Below are 15,218 nucleotides of genomic sequence, written 5' to 3' on the forward strand. Positions count from 1 at the left end.
ACGGGCGGTCGTGATGATACTCCAGACAACACGACGCACGACGCCGTAAAACACTCGCGCGAGTCCAGACTGATCTCTGCCTCACCACGCAAGGGGTGCGCAAACTTGCCAATAATATATAATATTTATTCTTTTTCGTACGTCCAGCGACAAACGCCAACGAAATACCCAAATTCTCGCTCGTACGTTGATACCTTTCTCTTCATCGACCCGGCTCCGAAACGTTCTTCGCCATCTCCCCGAAAGGAGAGGTAAACGACGGCGGGGTTAGGGAATCTGAGAACAACGCAAGCAGTTTTAGGACAAGTGAACGACCCTCAGCCAGGCGTGGTCCAGGAATTTTATCCGTGGACCGCAATGTGCGTTCGAAATGTCGATGTTCATGTGTCCTGCAGTTCACACGTTGACGCGCAATTAGCTGCGTTCTTCATCGACCCACGAGCCAAGTGATCCACCGTTCAGGGTAATCATATACAATTTACAATTTTTCTCTTTGTATTTAAAAATGCTCCTTGTTCTTTGCTTTAAAAATATTCGATGTTCGCACCTCCGACCAGCGTATCGACGGAGGATTGAACGCGCCATATCGACGACAAAAGTTTCTTTTTGTTTCCTGAATGACGGAAAACCATCGTTCGACGGCCGGGCGTACAGTACATTCAAAAGCCTTTGCGCGTGGCTGCGACCAAACGGGTATAATACACCCGTATATTCTTGGTTCCGAACAGTAACTTCACGCGCAATCGGGCGAACGCACGCGGCAGCGCCCATCGGTTGCTCGATGAAATCGATGCGATAAACTACAGCCTTCTCGGCTGGTCGTCGTTAGTCGCGCGAGCAACGGATGGCCGCACAATCGACGCGTCGTCGTTTGCGATTATTCGCCTCACGTTAGCCATGAGTATGTATATTATTCATTTACGAACGAACGCGGCAGCGTCCATCGGTTGCTCGATGAAATCGATGCGATAAACTACAGCCGTCTCGGCTGGTCGTCGTTAGTCGCGCGAGCAACGATGGCCGCAAAATCGACGCGTCGTCGTTTGCGATTATTCGCCTCAAGTTAGCCATGAGTATGTATAACATTCATTTACGAACGAACGCGGCAGCGTCCATCGGTTGCTCGATGAAATCGATGCGATAAACTACAGCCGTTTCGGCTGGTCGTCGTTAGTCGCGCGAGCAACGATGGCCGCAAAATCGACGCGTCGTCGTTTGCGATTATTCGCCTCAAGTTAGCCATGAGTATGTATATTATTCATTTACGAACGAACGCGGCAGCGTCCATCGGTTGCTCGATGAAATCGATGCGATAAACTACAGCCGTTTCGGCTGGTCGTCGTTAGTCGCGCGAGCAACGATGGCCGCAAAATCGACGCGTCGTCGTTTGCGATTATTCGCCTCAAGTTAGCCATGAGTATGTATATTATTCATTTACGAACGAACGCGGCAGCGTCCATCGGTTGCTCGATGAAATCGATGCGATAAACTACAGCCGTTTCGGCTGGTCGTCGTTAGTCGCGCGAGCAACGATGGCCGCAAAATCGACGCGTCGTCGTTTGCGATTATTCGCCTCAAGTTAGCCATGAGTATGTATATTATTCATTTACGAACGAACGCGGCAGCGTCCATCGGTTGCTCGATGAAATCGATGCGATAAACTACAGCCGTTTCGGCTGGTCGTCGTTAGTCGCGCGAGCAACGATGGCCGCAAAATCGACGCGTCGTCGTTTGCGATTATTCGCCTCAAGTTAGCCATGAGTATGTATATTATTCATTTACGAACGAACGCGGCAGCGTCCACCGGTTGCTCGATGAAATCGATGCGATAAACTACAGCCGTCTCGGCTGGTCGTCGTTAGTCGCGCGAGCAACGATGGCCGCAAAATCGACGCGTCGTCGTTTGCGATTATTCGCCTCTGGCTATCCGTGAGTATGTATAATATTCATATACGAACGAACGCGGCAGCGCCCATCGGTTGCTCGATGAAATCGATGCGATAAACTACAGCCTTCTCGGCTGGTCGTCGTTAGTCGCGCGAGCAACGATGGCCGCAAAATCGACGCGTCGTCGTTTGCGATCATTCGCCTCAGGCTATCCGTGAGTATGTATAACATTCATTTACGAACGAACGCGGCAGCGTCCATCGGTTGCTCGATGAAATCGATGCGATAAACTACAGCCGTCTCGGCTGATCGTCGTTAGTCGCGCGAGCAACGATGGCCGCACAATCGACGCGTCGTCGTTTGCGATTATTCGCCTCAGGCTATCCGTGAGTATGTATAACATTCATTTACGAACGAACGCGGCAGCGTCCATCGGTTGCTCGATGAAATCGATGCGATAAACTACAGCCGTCTCGGCTGATCGTCGTTAGTCGCGCGAGCAACGATGGCCGCACAATCGACGCGTCGTCGTTTGCGATTATTCGCCTCAGGCTATCCGTGAGTATGTATAACATTCATTTACGAACGAACGCGGCAGCGTCCATCGGTTGCTCGATGAAATCGATGCGATAAACTACAGCCGTCTCGGCTGATCGTCGTTAGTCGCGCGAGCAACGATGGCCGCACAATCGACGCGTCGTCGTTTGCGATTATTCGCCTCAGGCTATCCGTGAGTATGTATAACATTCATTTACGAACGAACGCGGCAGCGTCCATCGGTTGCTCGATGAAATCGATGCGATAAACTACAGCCTTCTCGGCTGGTCGTCGTTAGTCGCGCGAGCAACGATGGCCGCACAATCGACGCGTTGTCGTTCGTTTGCGATTCGCTTCAGGCTACCCGTAAGGATGTATATTATTTTATTACTTCCTCGCCGTCATCAGGACGTTTCGTTCGGAGCACGACGACGAGCACACACGCCACCGGGCAAAGCGGGATACGCAAGTTCAAACCGTAAAGGAACGTCGCGAAACGATGTTCGACGGCGTCTCGTTCCTCGGCTGTAGATCCTTGGGCGCTTTGTTTCGGCCCCTGCGCGTTGTGTGTGACAATCGGTCGTCGTCTCCTCTTCGAGCGAGCGCAACGTAAACAGCCAGCATCGTATCTCCGACCGAGACGCGTATATAATGGAAAAATTGACGGCGGGTGACATCCTCGATCGTCGCAACGATGGGTCTTATTTTCTCTTCTCCTCCTCTTCTTTCTTCGTTAGTAATGGACGTTTTCTTGTTTTTGTTCGAGATCTTTGTTTAGTAATGGACGTTTTTGTGTTATGTTCTTTCGTTTCTTTGTTCGTTTCGACCCAATCGTGTAAACGACGACGCGCGTCACCTCACGCCAGCATCGATCTACCATTAATACGGCGATTCTCGTTCGTCGAGAGAACCTATGGTCTGCACGGGCTCTCCAACGCTTGTGCTTTTAGCTTTGCAATGGCGACGGACGGGAGAGACGCGAGCGGGAACAAACAACGTGTTGTTTGTTCTCTCGTACAGCGTCCTCCGCGCGTAAGCCGTCCCATTGATATGATCTTTCCCATTCATAGTTTTTGTTTGTTTGATCTTTCTTTCCAGTTTAATTGTGTTACTTTTCGTTAATGATCCTTCCGCAGGTTCACCTACGGAACCTTGTTACGACTTTTACTTCCTCTAAATGATCAAGTTTGGTCATCTTCCCGGTAACATCGGTAATGCCGAGACATTGCCGCGCCCCAGTTCGAAGACCTCACTAAATCATTCAATCGGTAGTAGCGACGGGCGGTGTGTACAAAGGGGCAGGGACGTAATCAACGCGAGCTTATGACTCGCGCTTACTGGGAATTCCTCGTTCATGGGGAATAATTGCAAGCCCAATCCCTAGCACGAAGGAGGTTCAGCGGGTTACCCGGACCTTTCGGCCAGGGAAAACACGCTGATTCCTTCCAGTGTAGCGCGCGTGCGGCCCAGAACATCTAAGGGCATCACAGACCTGTTATTGCTCAATCTCGTGCGGCTAGAAGCCGCCTGTCCCTCTAAGAAGATTTGTTTGTACGTTGGTAGTAAAAAACCCAACGGCCGAAGCCGAGGGACTTCGAGATACCATAATTTACGTCTATTTAGCAGGCTAGAGTCTCGTTCGTTATCGGAATTAACCAGACAAATCGCTCCACCAACTAAGAACGGCCATGCACCACCACCCACCGAATCAAGAAAGAGCTATCAATCTGTCAATCCTTCCGGTGTCCGGGCCTGGTGAGGTTTCCCGTGTTGAGTCAAATTAAGCCGCAGGCTCCACTCCTGGTGGTGCCCTTCCGTCAATTCCTTTAAGTTTCAGCTTTGCAACCATACTTCCCCCGGAACCCAAAAGCTTTGGTTTCCCGAAGCTGCCCGCCGAGTCATCGGAGGAACTTCGGCGGATCGCTAGCTGGCATCGTTTATGGTTAGAACTAGGGCGGTATCTGATCGCCTTCGAACCTCTAACTTTCGTTCTTGATTAATGAAAACATTTTTGGCAAATGCTTTCGCTTCTGTCCGTCTTGCGACGATCCAAGAATTTCACCTCTAACGTCGCAATACGAATGCCCCCATCTGTCCCTATTAATCATTACCTCGGGTTCCGAAAACCAACAAAATAGAACCGAGGTCCTATTCCATTATTCCATGGCACACAGTATTCAGGCGAAGGTAGCCTGCTTTAAGCACTCTAATTTGTTCAAAGTAAACGTACCGGCCCACCTCGACACTCAGTGAAGAGCACCGCGATGGGATATTGGTTGGACCGCCCCATGAAGAGCTAAGCCCACCGGTAGGACGTACCACATAATGCCAGTTAAACACCGCGAGCGGTGAACCGACACTGTGACACACAGATTCAACTACGAGCTTTTTAACCGCAACAACTTTAATATACGCTATTGGAGCTGGAATTACCGCGGCTGCTGGCACCAGACTTGCCCTCCAATGGATCCTCGTTAAAGGATTTAAAGTGTACTCATTCCGATTACGGGGCCTCGGATGAGTCCCGTATCGTTATTTTTCGTCACTACCTCCCCGTGCCGGGAGTGGGTAATTTGCGCGCCTGCTGCCTTCCTTGGATGTGGTAGCCGTTTCTCAGGCTCCCTCTCCGGGAATCGAACCCTGATTCCCCCGTTACCCGTTACAACCATGGGTAGGCGCAGAACCTACCATCGACAGTTGATAAGGCAGACATTTGAAAGATGCGTCGCCGGTACTGGAAGACCGTGCGATCAGCACAAAGTTATTCAGAGTCACCAAAGCAAACGATGAACGAACGGACAATAATGCCCGTCCAGACCACCGATTGGTTTTGATCTAATAAAAGCGTTCCTCCCATCACTGGGACGAACTCTGTTTTGCATGTATTAGCTCTAGAATTACCACAGTTATCCAAGTAAATGTGGGTACGATCAAAGGAACCATAACTGATTTAATGAGCCATTCGCGGTTTCACCTTAATACGGCGTGTACTGAGACATGCATGGCTTAATCTTTGAGACAAGCATATGACTACTGGCAGGATCAACCAGGGAACTTGAGTAAAGTTCTTTTGTAATATTCTCTCAATTTTATTCTTCGTCGCCGACTCTGAAGGAGAACGGACGACGACACATAAAAAACTCCTTCTTTCAACATCAAATTTTAGTCTTTCGTTCGAAAGACTTGAGAGCCACCTCTTCCTCTCTTGTGTTATAATATTATATATGTATAGAGAGGGTACCACCAAAAACCCTCTCCTTCGTTTAGTTTCTTTCACTTTTCCGAGAGCTCCCCAAACTCTCGTTTATTTAATTTAATTTCATTTTTCGAGAGAGCGACCACCAACTAACTCTCTTATATTTGCTTTTTCTCGACAGAGCCACCACCAACTAACTCTCTTATATTTGCTTTTTCTCGACAGAGTCACCACCAACTCTCTCTCGTTTATATTTGCTTTTTCTCGACAGAGAAACCACCAACTCTCTCGTTTATATTTGCTTTTTCTCGACAGAGTCACCACCAAACTCTCTCGTTTCGTATTTTACTTCACAACAGAACATTATTGTATAATGGTATCCCACAACGACAAAGTACGTAGAGCTGCGCTCATGCTGAACATCTCGGGCACTTATTCACGCTGGGCATCGATCGTGGAAGCACGTATTGCCAGGCCCGAAGACTAAGCATTCATGCTGGACAAAAACGAGAAAGCGCGTATGTGCTGGTCGAGAAAGCACGTATTCGGCGCCGTACTGTTATGTCGAGGTCAGACACCTGTATTTCATTCTTTGCTCACTTTCCAGAGTACGAACCGTAGTTCCATACAATTTTTGCCTTTTAAGCTACGCTCCGTAGAGTGTAGTGCCAGTTTATGGTTTTCACAAAATTTTCAATCGCTCGGACTGAAGAGTTGATGCTCGGATAGTACGAGTATACATATTTTAAACGTATACAAGTCACCAACGTCACTCGAGACGCTTATACCACTTCAAGAGCCATTCGGTCAAAGACACCGACTCGTGGCAATGCAGTGTGGAGAAAGTCTGGAACGAGCACGATACAGAACAGTCAGGATGAAATCCCGAGGAGCGACGACTGCTTCTCAACCGAGGTCGAAGAATAGCCGTACGCTCGACGCTGCCCCGACCGACTCGACCGGACCGTCGCTTCTCTTATAGGTACCGAGGCGCCCGCCGGAACGCCGGCGACGCACGGGCTTACGCACGGCCGCTTATGGGGGGAACCGCGCGACCCAACCGCCCGCCCGAACGGCCTGTTATAACTTAGAGCGAAAACCAACACCTGTAATTTCCTTAATAATTGAGCTAGGGCAAAAAAAAAAAACGCTATCTTGTAGGAAAAAAGCAGGGGAACACGATGCCGTCGTTAAAAATATAGATTGCCGTGCTCGTTTTCGAGAAAAAAATGAAAAAAATGGTCAAAATCGTCGCAGAACAAAAACTCGACACGCTATCTTGTAGGCAAAAATTAGACGAATTCAAAACCGTAGTTAAAAATATCGGTCGTCGCGCTAGTTTTCGAGAAAAAAACAAAAACGTTCAAAAAATTCGAGATAAAAAAAAAAAAACCAGCCTACCAGATAGAAAAAATTACACTGAACAAATATCATATAGGTCAAAATATGTGTTAGCGTACTAGTTTTCGAGATATAGACGAAAAACCGTCGCCGCCGATCGGTACGTCGGTCGATGCGAAAGCACCGCGCGACCGAGCGCCCGCCTAAAAGACCAGTTCGAACATACCGAAAAATCAAGAAACCGTAACTTCCTTAATAATTGAGCTAGGACAAAAAATCGACACGCTATCTTGCAGGAAAAAATCCGGGGAACACGATGGCGTCGTCAAAAGTGCAGGTCGTCGAGCTCGTTTTCGAGAAAAAAAAAAAAAAATTCTCAAAATTCGACAAAAAAATAAAACGATCAGTGGACCGTGTAGAGAATATAAAACTGCATAAGAATCGTATAGACGAAAATTGGCGTTCACGTGCTCGTTTTTGTGGAAAAAATTAAAAAAGCTCTCAAACTTCGAGATAAAAAAAAAAAAAACCATCTACCAGGTAGCCAACGGTAAACGGTACAAGTATCGTACGGGCGAAAATGAGCGTTACCGTGCTCGTTTTCGAGTTATTGACGAAAAACAGCCTGGAGCGATCGCTCCGGCGGTCGACGCGCGAAAGTTTCTAAGTCCGCTCTGCTCCGAAACACCGCTCCGGCGTCAAAAATCGTCGTAGGACAAAAAATAGACACGCTATCTTGCAGGAAAAAATCCGGGGAACACGATGGCGTCGTCAAAAGTGCAGGTCGTCGAGCTAGTTTTCGAGAAAAAAAAAAAAAAATTCTCAAAACTCGACAAAAAAATAAAACGATCAGTGGACCGTGTAGAGAATCTAAAACTGCATAAGAATCGTATAGACCAAAATTGGCGTTCACGTGCTCGTTTTTGAGAAAAAAGTTAAAAAAGCTCTCAAAATTCGAGATAAAAAAAAAACAAACCATCTGCCAGGTAGCCAACGGTAAACGGTACAAGTATCGTACGGGCGAAAACGAGCGTTACCGTGCTCGTTTTCGAGTTATTGACGAAAAACAGCCTGGAGCGATCGGTCCGGCGGTCGACGCGCGAAAGTTTCTAAGTCCGCTCTGCTCCGAATCATCGCTCCGGCGTCAAAAATCGTCGTAGGACAAAAAATCGCCACCCTATCTTGCAGGAAAAAATCCGGGGAACACGATGGCGTCGTCAAAAGTGCAGGTCGTCGAGCTCGTTTTCGAAAAAAAAAAAAAAAATTCTCAAAATTCGACAAAAAAATAAAACGAACAGTGGACCGTGTAGAGAATATAAAACTGCATAAGAATCGTATAGACGAAAATTGGCGTTCACGTGCTCGTTTTTGTGGAAAAAATTAAAAAAGCTCTCAAACTTCGAGATAAAAAAAAAAAGAACCATCTACCAGGTAGCCAACGGTAAACGGTACAAGTATCGTACGGGCGAAAATGAGCGTTACCGTGCTCGTTTTCGAGTTATTGACGAAAAACAGCTGGAGCGATCGCTCCGGCGGTCGACGCGCTAAAGTTTCTAAGTCCGCTCTGCTCCGAACCACCGCTCGGCGGCGTCAAAAATCGTCGTAGGACAAAAAATAGACACGCTATCTTGCAGGAAAAAATCCGGGGAACACGATGGCGTCGTCAAAAGTGCAGGTCGTCGAGCTCGTTTTCGAGAAAAAAAAAAAAAAAATTCTCAAATTCGACAAAAAAATAAAACGATCAGTGGACCGTGTAGACAATATAAAACTGCATAAGAATCGTATAGACGAAAATGGCGTTCACGTGCTCGTTTTTGTGGAAAAATTAAAAAAGCTCTCAAAACTTCGAGATAAAAAAAAAAAAAAACCGTCTACCAGGTAGCCAACGGTAAACGGTACAAGTATCGTACGGGCGAAAATGAGCGTTACCGTGCTCGTTTTCGAGTTATTGACGAAAAACAGCCTGGAGCGATCGCTCCGGCGGTCGACGCGCGAAAGTTTCTAAGTCCGCTCTGCTCCGAAACACCGCTCCGGCGTCAAAAATCGTCGTAGGACAAAAAATAGACACGCTATCTTGCAGGAAAAAATCGGGGAACACGATGGCGTCGTCAAAGTGCAGGTCGTCGAGCTAGTTTTCGAGAAAAAAAAAAAAAAAATTCTCAAAACTCGACAAAAAAATAAAACGATCAGTGGACCGTGTAGAGAATCTAAAACTGCATAAGAATCGTATAGACCAAAATTGGCGTTCACGTGCTCGTTTTTGAGAAAAAAGTTAAAAAAGCTCTCAAAATTCGAGATAAAAAAAAAACAAACCATCTGCCAGGTAGCCAACGGTAAACGGTACAAGTATCGTACGGCGAAAACGAGCGTTACCGTGCTCGTTTTCGAGTTATTGACGAAAAACAGCCTGGAGCGATCGGTCCGGCGGTCGACGCGCGAAAGTTTCTAAGTCCGCTCTGCTCCGAATCATCGCTCCGGCGTCAAAAATCGTCGTAGGACAAAAATCGCCACCCTATCTTGCAGGAAAAAATCCGGGGAACACGATGGCGTCGTCAAAAGTGCAGGTCGTCGAGCTCGTTTCGAAAAAAAAAAAAAAAATTCTCAAAATTCGACAAAAAAATAAAACGAACAGTGGACCGTGTAGAGAATATAAAACTGCATAAGAATCGTATAGACGAAAATTGGCGTTCACGTGCTCGTTTTTGTGGAAAAATTAAAAAAGCTCTCAAAACTTCGAGATAAAAAAAAAAAGAACCATCTACCAGGTAGCCAACGGTAAACGGTACAAGTATCGTACGGGCGAAAATGAGCGTTACCGTGCTCGTTTTCGAGTTATTGACGAAAAACAGCCTGGAGCGATCGCTCCGGCGGTCGACGCGCTAAAGTTTCTAAGTCCGCTCTGCTCCGAAACACCGCTCCGGCGTCAAAAATCGTCGTAGGACAAAAAATAGACACGCTATCTTGCAGGAAAAATCCGGGGAACACGATGCGTCGTCAAAAGTGCAGGTCGTCGAGCTCGTTTTCGAGAAAAAAAAAAAAAAATTCTCAAAATTCGACAAAAAAATAAACGATCAGTGGACCGTGTAAGACAATATAAAACTGCATAAGAATCGTATAGACGAAAATTGGCGTTCACGTGCTCGTTTTTGTGGAAAAAATTAAAAAAGCTCTCAAACTTCGAGATAAAAAAAAAAAAACCGTCTACCAGGTAGCCAACGGTAAACGGTACAAGTATCGTAACGGGCGAAAATGAGCGTTACCGTGCTCGTTTTCGAGTTATTGACGAAAAACAGCCTGGAGCGATCGCTCCGGCGGTCGACGCGCGAAAGTTTCTAAGTCCGCTCTGCTCCGAAACACCGCTCCGGCGTCAAAAATCGTCGTAGGACAAAAAATAGACACGCTATCTTGCAGGAAAAAATCCGGGGAACACGATGGCGTCGTCAAAAGTGCAGGTCGTCGAGCTAGTTTTCGAGAAAAAAAAAAAAAAATTCTCAAAACTCGACAAAAAAATAAAACGATCAGTGGACCGTGTAGAGAATCTAAAACTGCATAAGAATCGTATAGACCAAAATTGGCGTTCACGTGCTCGTTTTTGAGAAAAAGTTAAAAAAGCTCTCAAAATTCGAGATAAAAAAAAAACAAACCATCTGCCAGGTAGCCAACGGTAAACGGTACAAGTATCGTACGGGGCGAAAACGAGCGTTACCGTGCTCGTTTTCGAGTTATTGACGAAAAACAGCCTGGAGCGATCGGTCCGGCGGTCGACGCGCGAAAGTTTCTAAGTCCGCTCTGCTCCGAATCATCGCTCCGGCGTCAAAAATCGTCGTAGGACAAAAAATCGCCACCCTATCTTGCAGGAAAAAATCCGGGGAACACGATGGCGTCGTCAAAAAGTGCAGGTCGTCGAGCTCGTTTTCGAAAAAAAAAAAAAAAAATTCTCAAAATTCGACAAAAAAAATAAAAACGAACAGTGGACCGTGTAGAGAATATAAAACTGCATAAGAATCGTATAGACGAAAATTGGCGTTCACGTGCTCGTTTTTGTGGAAAAAATTAAAAAAGCTCTCAAACTTCGAGATAAAAAAAAAAGAACCATCTACCAGGTAGCCAACGGTAAACGGTACAAGTATCGTACGGGCGAAAATGAGCGTTTACCGTGCTCGTTTTCGAGTTATTGACGAAAACAGCCTGGAGCGATCGCTCCGGCGGTCGACGCGCTAAAGTTTCTAAGTCCGCTCTGCTCCGAAACACCGCTCCGGCGTCAAAAATCGTCGTAGGGACAAAAAATAGACACGCTATCTTGCAGGAAAAAATCCGGGGAACACGATGGCGTCGTCAAAAGTGCAGGTCGTCGAGCTCGTTTTCGAGAAAAAAAAAAAAAAATTCTCAAAATTCGACAAAAAAATAAAACGATCAGTGGACCGTGTAGACAATATAAAACTGCATAAGAATCGTATAGACGAAAATTGGCGTTCACGTGCTCGTTTTTGTGGAAAAAATTAAAAAAGCTCTCAAACTTCGAGATAAAAAAAAAAAAAAACCGTCTACCAGGTAGCCAACGGTAAACGGTACAAGTATCGTACGGGCGAAAACGAGCGTTACCGTGCTCGTTTTCGAGTTATTGACGAAAAACAGCCTGGAGCGATCGGTCCGGCGGTCGACGCGCGAAAGTTTCTAAGTCCGCTCTGCTCCGAATCATCGCTCCGGCGTCAAAAATCGTCGTAGGACAAAAAATCGCCACCCTATCTTGCAGGAAAAAATCCGGGGAACACGATGGCGTCGTCAAAAGTGCAGGTCGTCGAGCTCGTTTTCGAGAAAAAAAAAAAAAAAATTCTCAAAATTCGACAAAAAAATAAAACGATCACTGGACCGTGTAGAGAATATAAAACTGCATAAGAATCGTATAGACGAAAATTGGCGTTCACGTGCTCGTTTTTGTTGAAAAAATTAAAAAAGCTCTCAAACTTCGAGATAAAAAAAAAAAAAACCATCTACCAGGTAGCCAACGGTAAACGGTACAAGTATCGTACGGCGAAAATGAGCGTTACCGTGCTCGTTTTCGAGTTATTGACGAAAAACAGCCTGGAGCGATCGCTCCGGCGGTCGACGCGCGAAAGTTTCTAAGTCCGCTCTGCTCCGAAACACCGCTCCGGCGTCAAAAATCGTCGTAGGACAAAAAATCGCCACCCTATCTTGCCAGGAAAAAATCCGGGGAACACGATGGCGTCGTCAAAAGTGCAGGTCGTCGAGCTCGTTTTCGAGAAAAAAAAAAAAAAAATTCTCAAAATTCGACAAAAAAATAAAACGATCATTGACCGTGTAGAGAATCTAAAACTGCATAAGAATCGTACAGACGAAAATTGGCGTTCACGTGCTCGTTTTTGTGGAAAAAATTAAAAAAGCTCTCAAACTTCGAGATAAAAAAAAAAAAAAACCATCTACCAGGTAGCCAACGGTAAACGGTACAAGTATCGTACGGGCGAAAACGAGCGTTACCGTGCTCGTTTTCGAGTTATTGACGAAAAACAGCCTGGAGCGATCGGTCCGGCGTCGACGCGCGAAAGTTTCTAAGTCCGCTCTGCTCCGAATCATCGCTCCGGCGTCAAAAATCGTCGTAGGACAAAAAATAGACACGCTATCTTGCAGGAAAAATCCGGGGAACACGATGGCGTCGTCAAAAGTGCAGGTCGTCGAGCTCGTTTTCGAGAAAAAAAAAAAAAAATTCTCAAAATTCGACAAAAAAATAAAACGATCAGTGGACCGTGTAGAGAATATAAAACTGCATAAGAATCGTATAGACGAAAATTGGCGTTCACGTGCTCGTTTTGTGGAAAAAATTAAAAAAGCTCTCAAACTTCGAGATAAAAAAAAAAAACCATCTACCAGGTAGCCAACGGTAAACGGTACAAGTATTCGTACGGGCGAAAATGAGCGTTACCGTGCTCGTTTTCGGAGTTATTGACGAAAAACAGCCTGGAGCGATCGCTCCGGCGGTCGACGCGCGAAAGTTTTCAAGTCGCGCTCTGCTCCGAAACACCGCTCCGGCGTCAAAAATCGTCGTAGGACAAAAAATAGACACGCTATCTTGCAGGAAAATATCCGGGGAACACGATGGCGTCGTCAAAAGTGCAGGTCGTCGAGCTCGTTTCGAGAAAAAAAAAAAAAATTCTCAAAATTCGACAAAAAAATAAAACGATCATTGGACCGTGTAGAGAATCTAAAACTGCATAAGAATCGTATAGACCAAAATTGGCCTTAACGTGCTGGTTTTCGAGTTATTGACGATAAGCCGGTATATATATGTCCGAGATAAAAAAAAAGATAGGGACAGTGGGAATCTCCTATACTATCACGGGCGTGTATTCTCCTACTAGTTTGATGGTTGTTGTTGCATAAACCAGCGACTGTTTGGCCCGCCGTTTAACCGCGCGGTTTAAAATTGCAACACAATGTTGGTGTCGCTCCGGGGTGAAAAAATGGAAAAACGACATACTTTACGCATAGGGGCGGCTGATCTTAACATATTTTGTCATGTCACCACCCCAGTGACTCTAAGACGGATTTTGCCGTCGCACGTTTTTTTATTAAAAAGTTATTAGTATATAAAAAGATTTCGTTAAGCAAAAAGACACGAATATGGGAGTAGGACAAAAAATCGCCAGCCTATCTTGCAGGAAAAAATCCGGGGAACACGATGGCGTCGTCAAAAGTGCAGGTCGTCGAGCTAGTTTTCGAGAAAAAAAAAAAAAAATTCTCAAAACTCGACAAAAAAATAAAACGATCAGTGGACCGTGTAGAGAATCTAAAACTGCATAAGAATCGTATAGACCAAAATTGGCGTTCACGTGCTCGTTTTTGAGAAAAAAGTTAAAAAGCTCTCAAAATTCGAGATAAAAAAAAAACAAACCATCTGCCAGGTAGCCAACGGTAAACGGTACAAGTATCGTACGGGCGAAAACGAGCGTTACCGTGCTCGTTTTCGAGTTATTGACGAAAAACAGCCTGGAGCGATCGGTCCGGCGGTCGACGCGCGAAAGTTTCTAAGTCCGCTCTGCTCCGAATCATCGCTCCGGCGTCAAAAATCGTCGTAGGACAAAAAATCGCCACCCTATCTTGCAGGAAAAAATCCGGGGAACACGATGGCGTCGTCAAAAGTGCAGGTCGTCGAGCTCGTTTTCGAGAAAAAAAAAAAAAAATTCTCAAAATTCGACAAAAAAATAAAAACGAACAGTGGACCGTGTAGAGAATATAAAACTGCATAAGATCGTATAGACGAAAATTGGCGTTCACGTGCTCGTTTTTGTGGAAAAAATTAAAAAAAGCTCTCAAACTCGAGATAAAAAAAAAAAGAACCATCTACCAGGTAGCCAACGGTAAACGGTACAAGTATCGTACGGGCGAAAATGAGCGTTACCGTGCTCGTTTTCGAGTTATTGACGAAAACAGCCTGGAGCGATCGCTCCGGCGGTCGACGCGCTAAAGTTTCTAAGTCCGCTCTGCTCCGAAACACCGCTCCGGCGTCAAAAATCGTCGTAGGACAAAAAATAGACACGCTATCTTGCAGGAAAAAAATCCGGGGGAACACGATGGCGTCGTCAAAAGTGCAGGTCGTCGAGCTCGTTTTCGAGAAAAAAAAAAAAAAATTCTCAAAATTCGACAAAAAAATAAAAACGATCAGTGGACCGTGTAGACAATATAAAACTGCATAAGAATCGTATAGACGAAAATTGGCGTTCACGTGCTCGTTTTTGTGGAAAAAATTAAAAAGCTCTCAAACTTCGAGATAAAAAAAAAAAAAACCGTCTACCAGGTAGCCAACGGTAAACGGTACAAGTATCGTACGGGCGAAAACGAGCGTTACCGTGCTCGTTTTCGAGTTATTGACGAAAAACAGCCTGGAGCGATCGGTCCGGCGGTCGACGCGCGAAAGTTTCTAAGTCCGCTCTGCTCCGAATCATCGCTCCGGCGTCAAAAATCGTCGTAGGACAAAAAATCGCCACCCTATCTTGCAGGAAAAAATCCGGGGAACACGATGGCGTCGTCAAAAGTGCAGGTCGTCGAGCTCGTTTTCGAGAAAAAAAAAAAAAAATTCTCAAAATTCGACAAAAAAATAAAACGATCAGTGGACCGTGTAGAGAATATAAAACTGCATAAGAATCGTATAGACGAAAATTGGCGTTCACGTGCTCGTTTTGTTGAAAAAATTAAAAAAGCTCTCAAACTTCGAGATAAAAAAAAAAAAAACCATCTACCAGGT

At 45.8% G+C, this 15,218-nt stretch overlaps 2 non-coding genes across 2 annotated transcripts; both read right to left on the reverse strand.

Moving 5' to 3' along the window:
- Positions 1-311: 311 nt before the first annotated feature.
- LOC143351350 (5.8S ribosomal RNA) lies at positions 312-466 on the reverse strand. The gene has a single exon (XR_013081693.1). It is a non-coding gene; the product is annotated as a 5.8S ribosomal RNA (ribosomal RNA).
- A 3,077-nt stretch (positions 467-3,543) lies between these two features.
- On the reverse strand, positions 3,544-5,477 carry LOC143351351 (small subunit ribosomal RNA). Its single transcript, XR_013081694.1, has one exon. It is a non-coding gene; the product is annotated as a small subunit ribosomal RNA (ribosomal RNA).
- Between the last annotated feature and the right edge of the window lie 9,741 nt (positions 5,478-15,218).

Source organism: Colletes latitarsis, unplaced genomic scaffold (assembly GCF_051014445.1).
Source record: "Colletes latitarsis isolate SP2378_abdomen unplaced genomic scaffold, iyColLati1 scaffold0140, whole genome shotgun sequence".
NCBI lineage: Eukaryota > Metazoa > Arthropoda > Insecta > Hymenoptera > Colletidae > Colletes > Colletes latitarsis.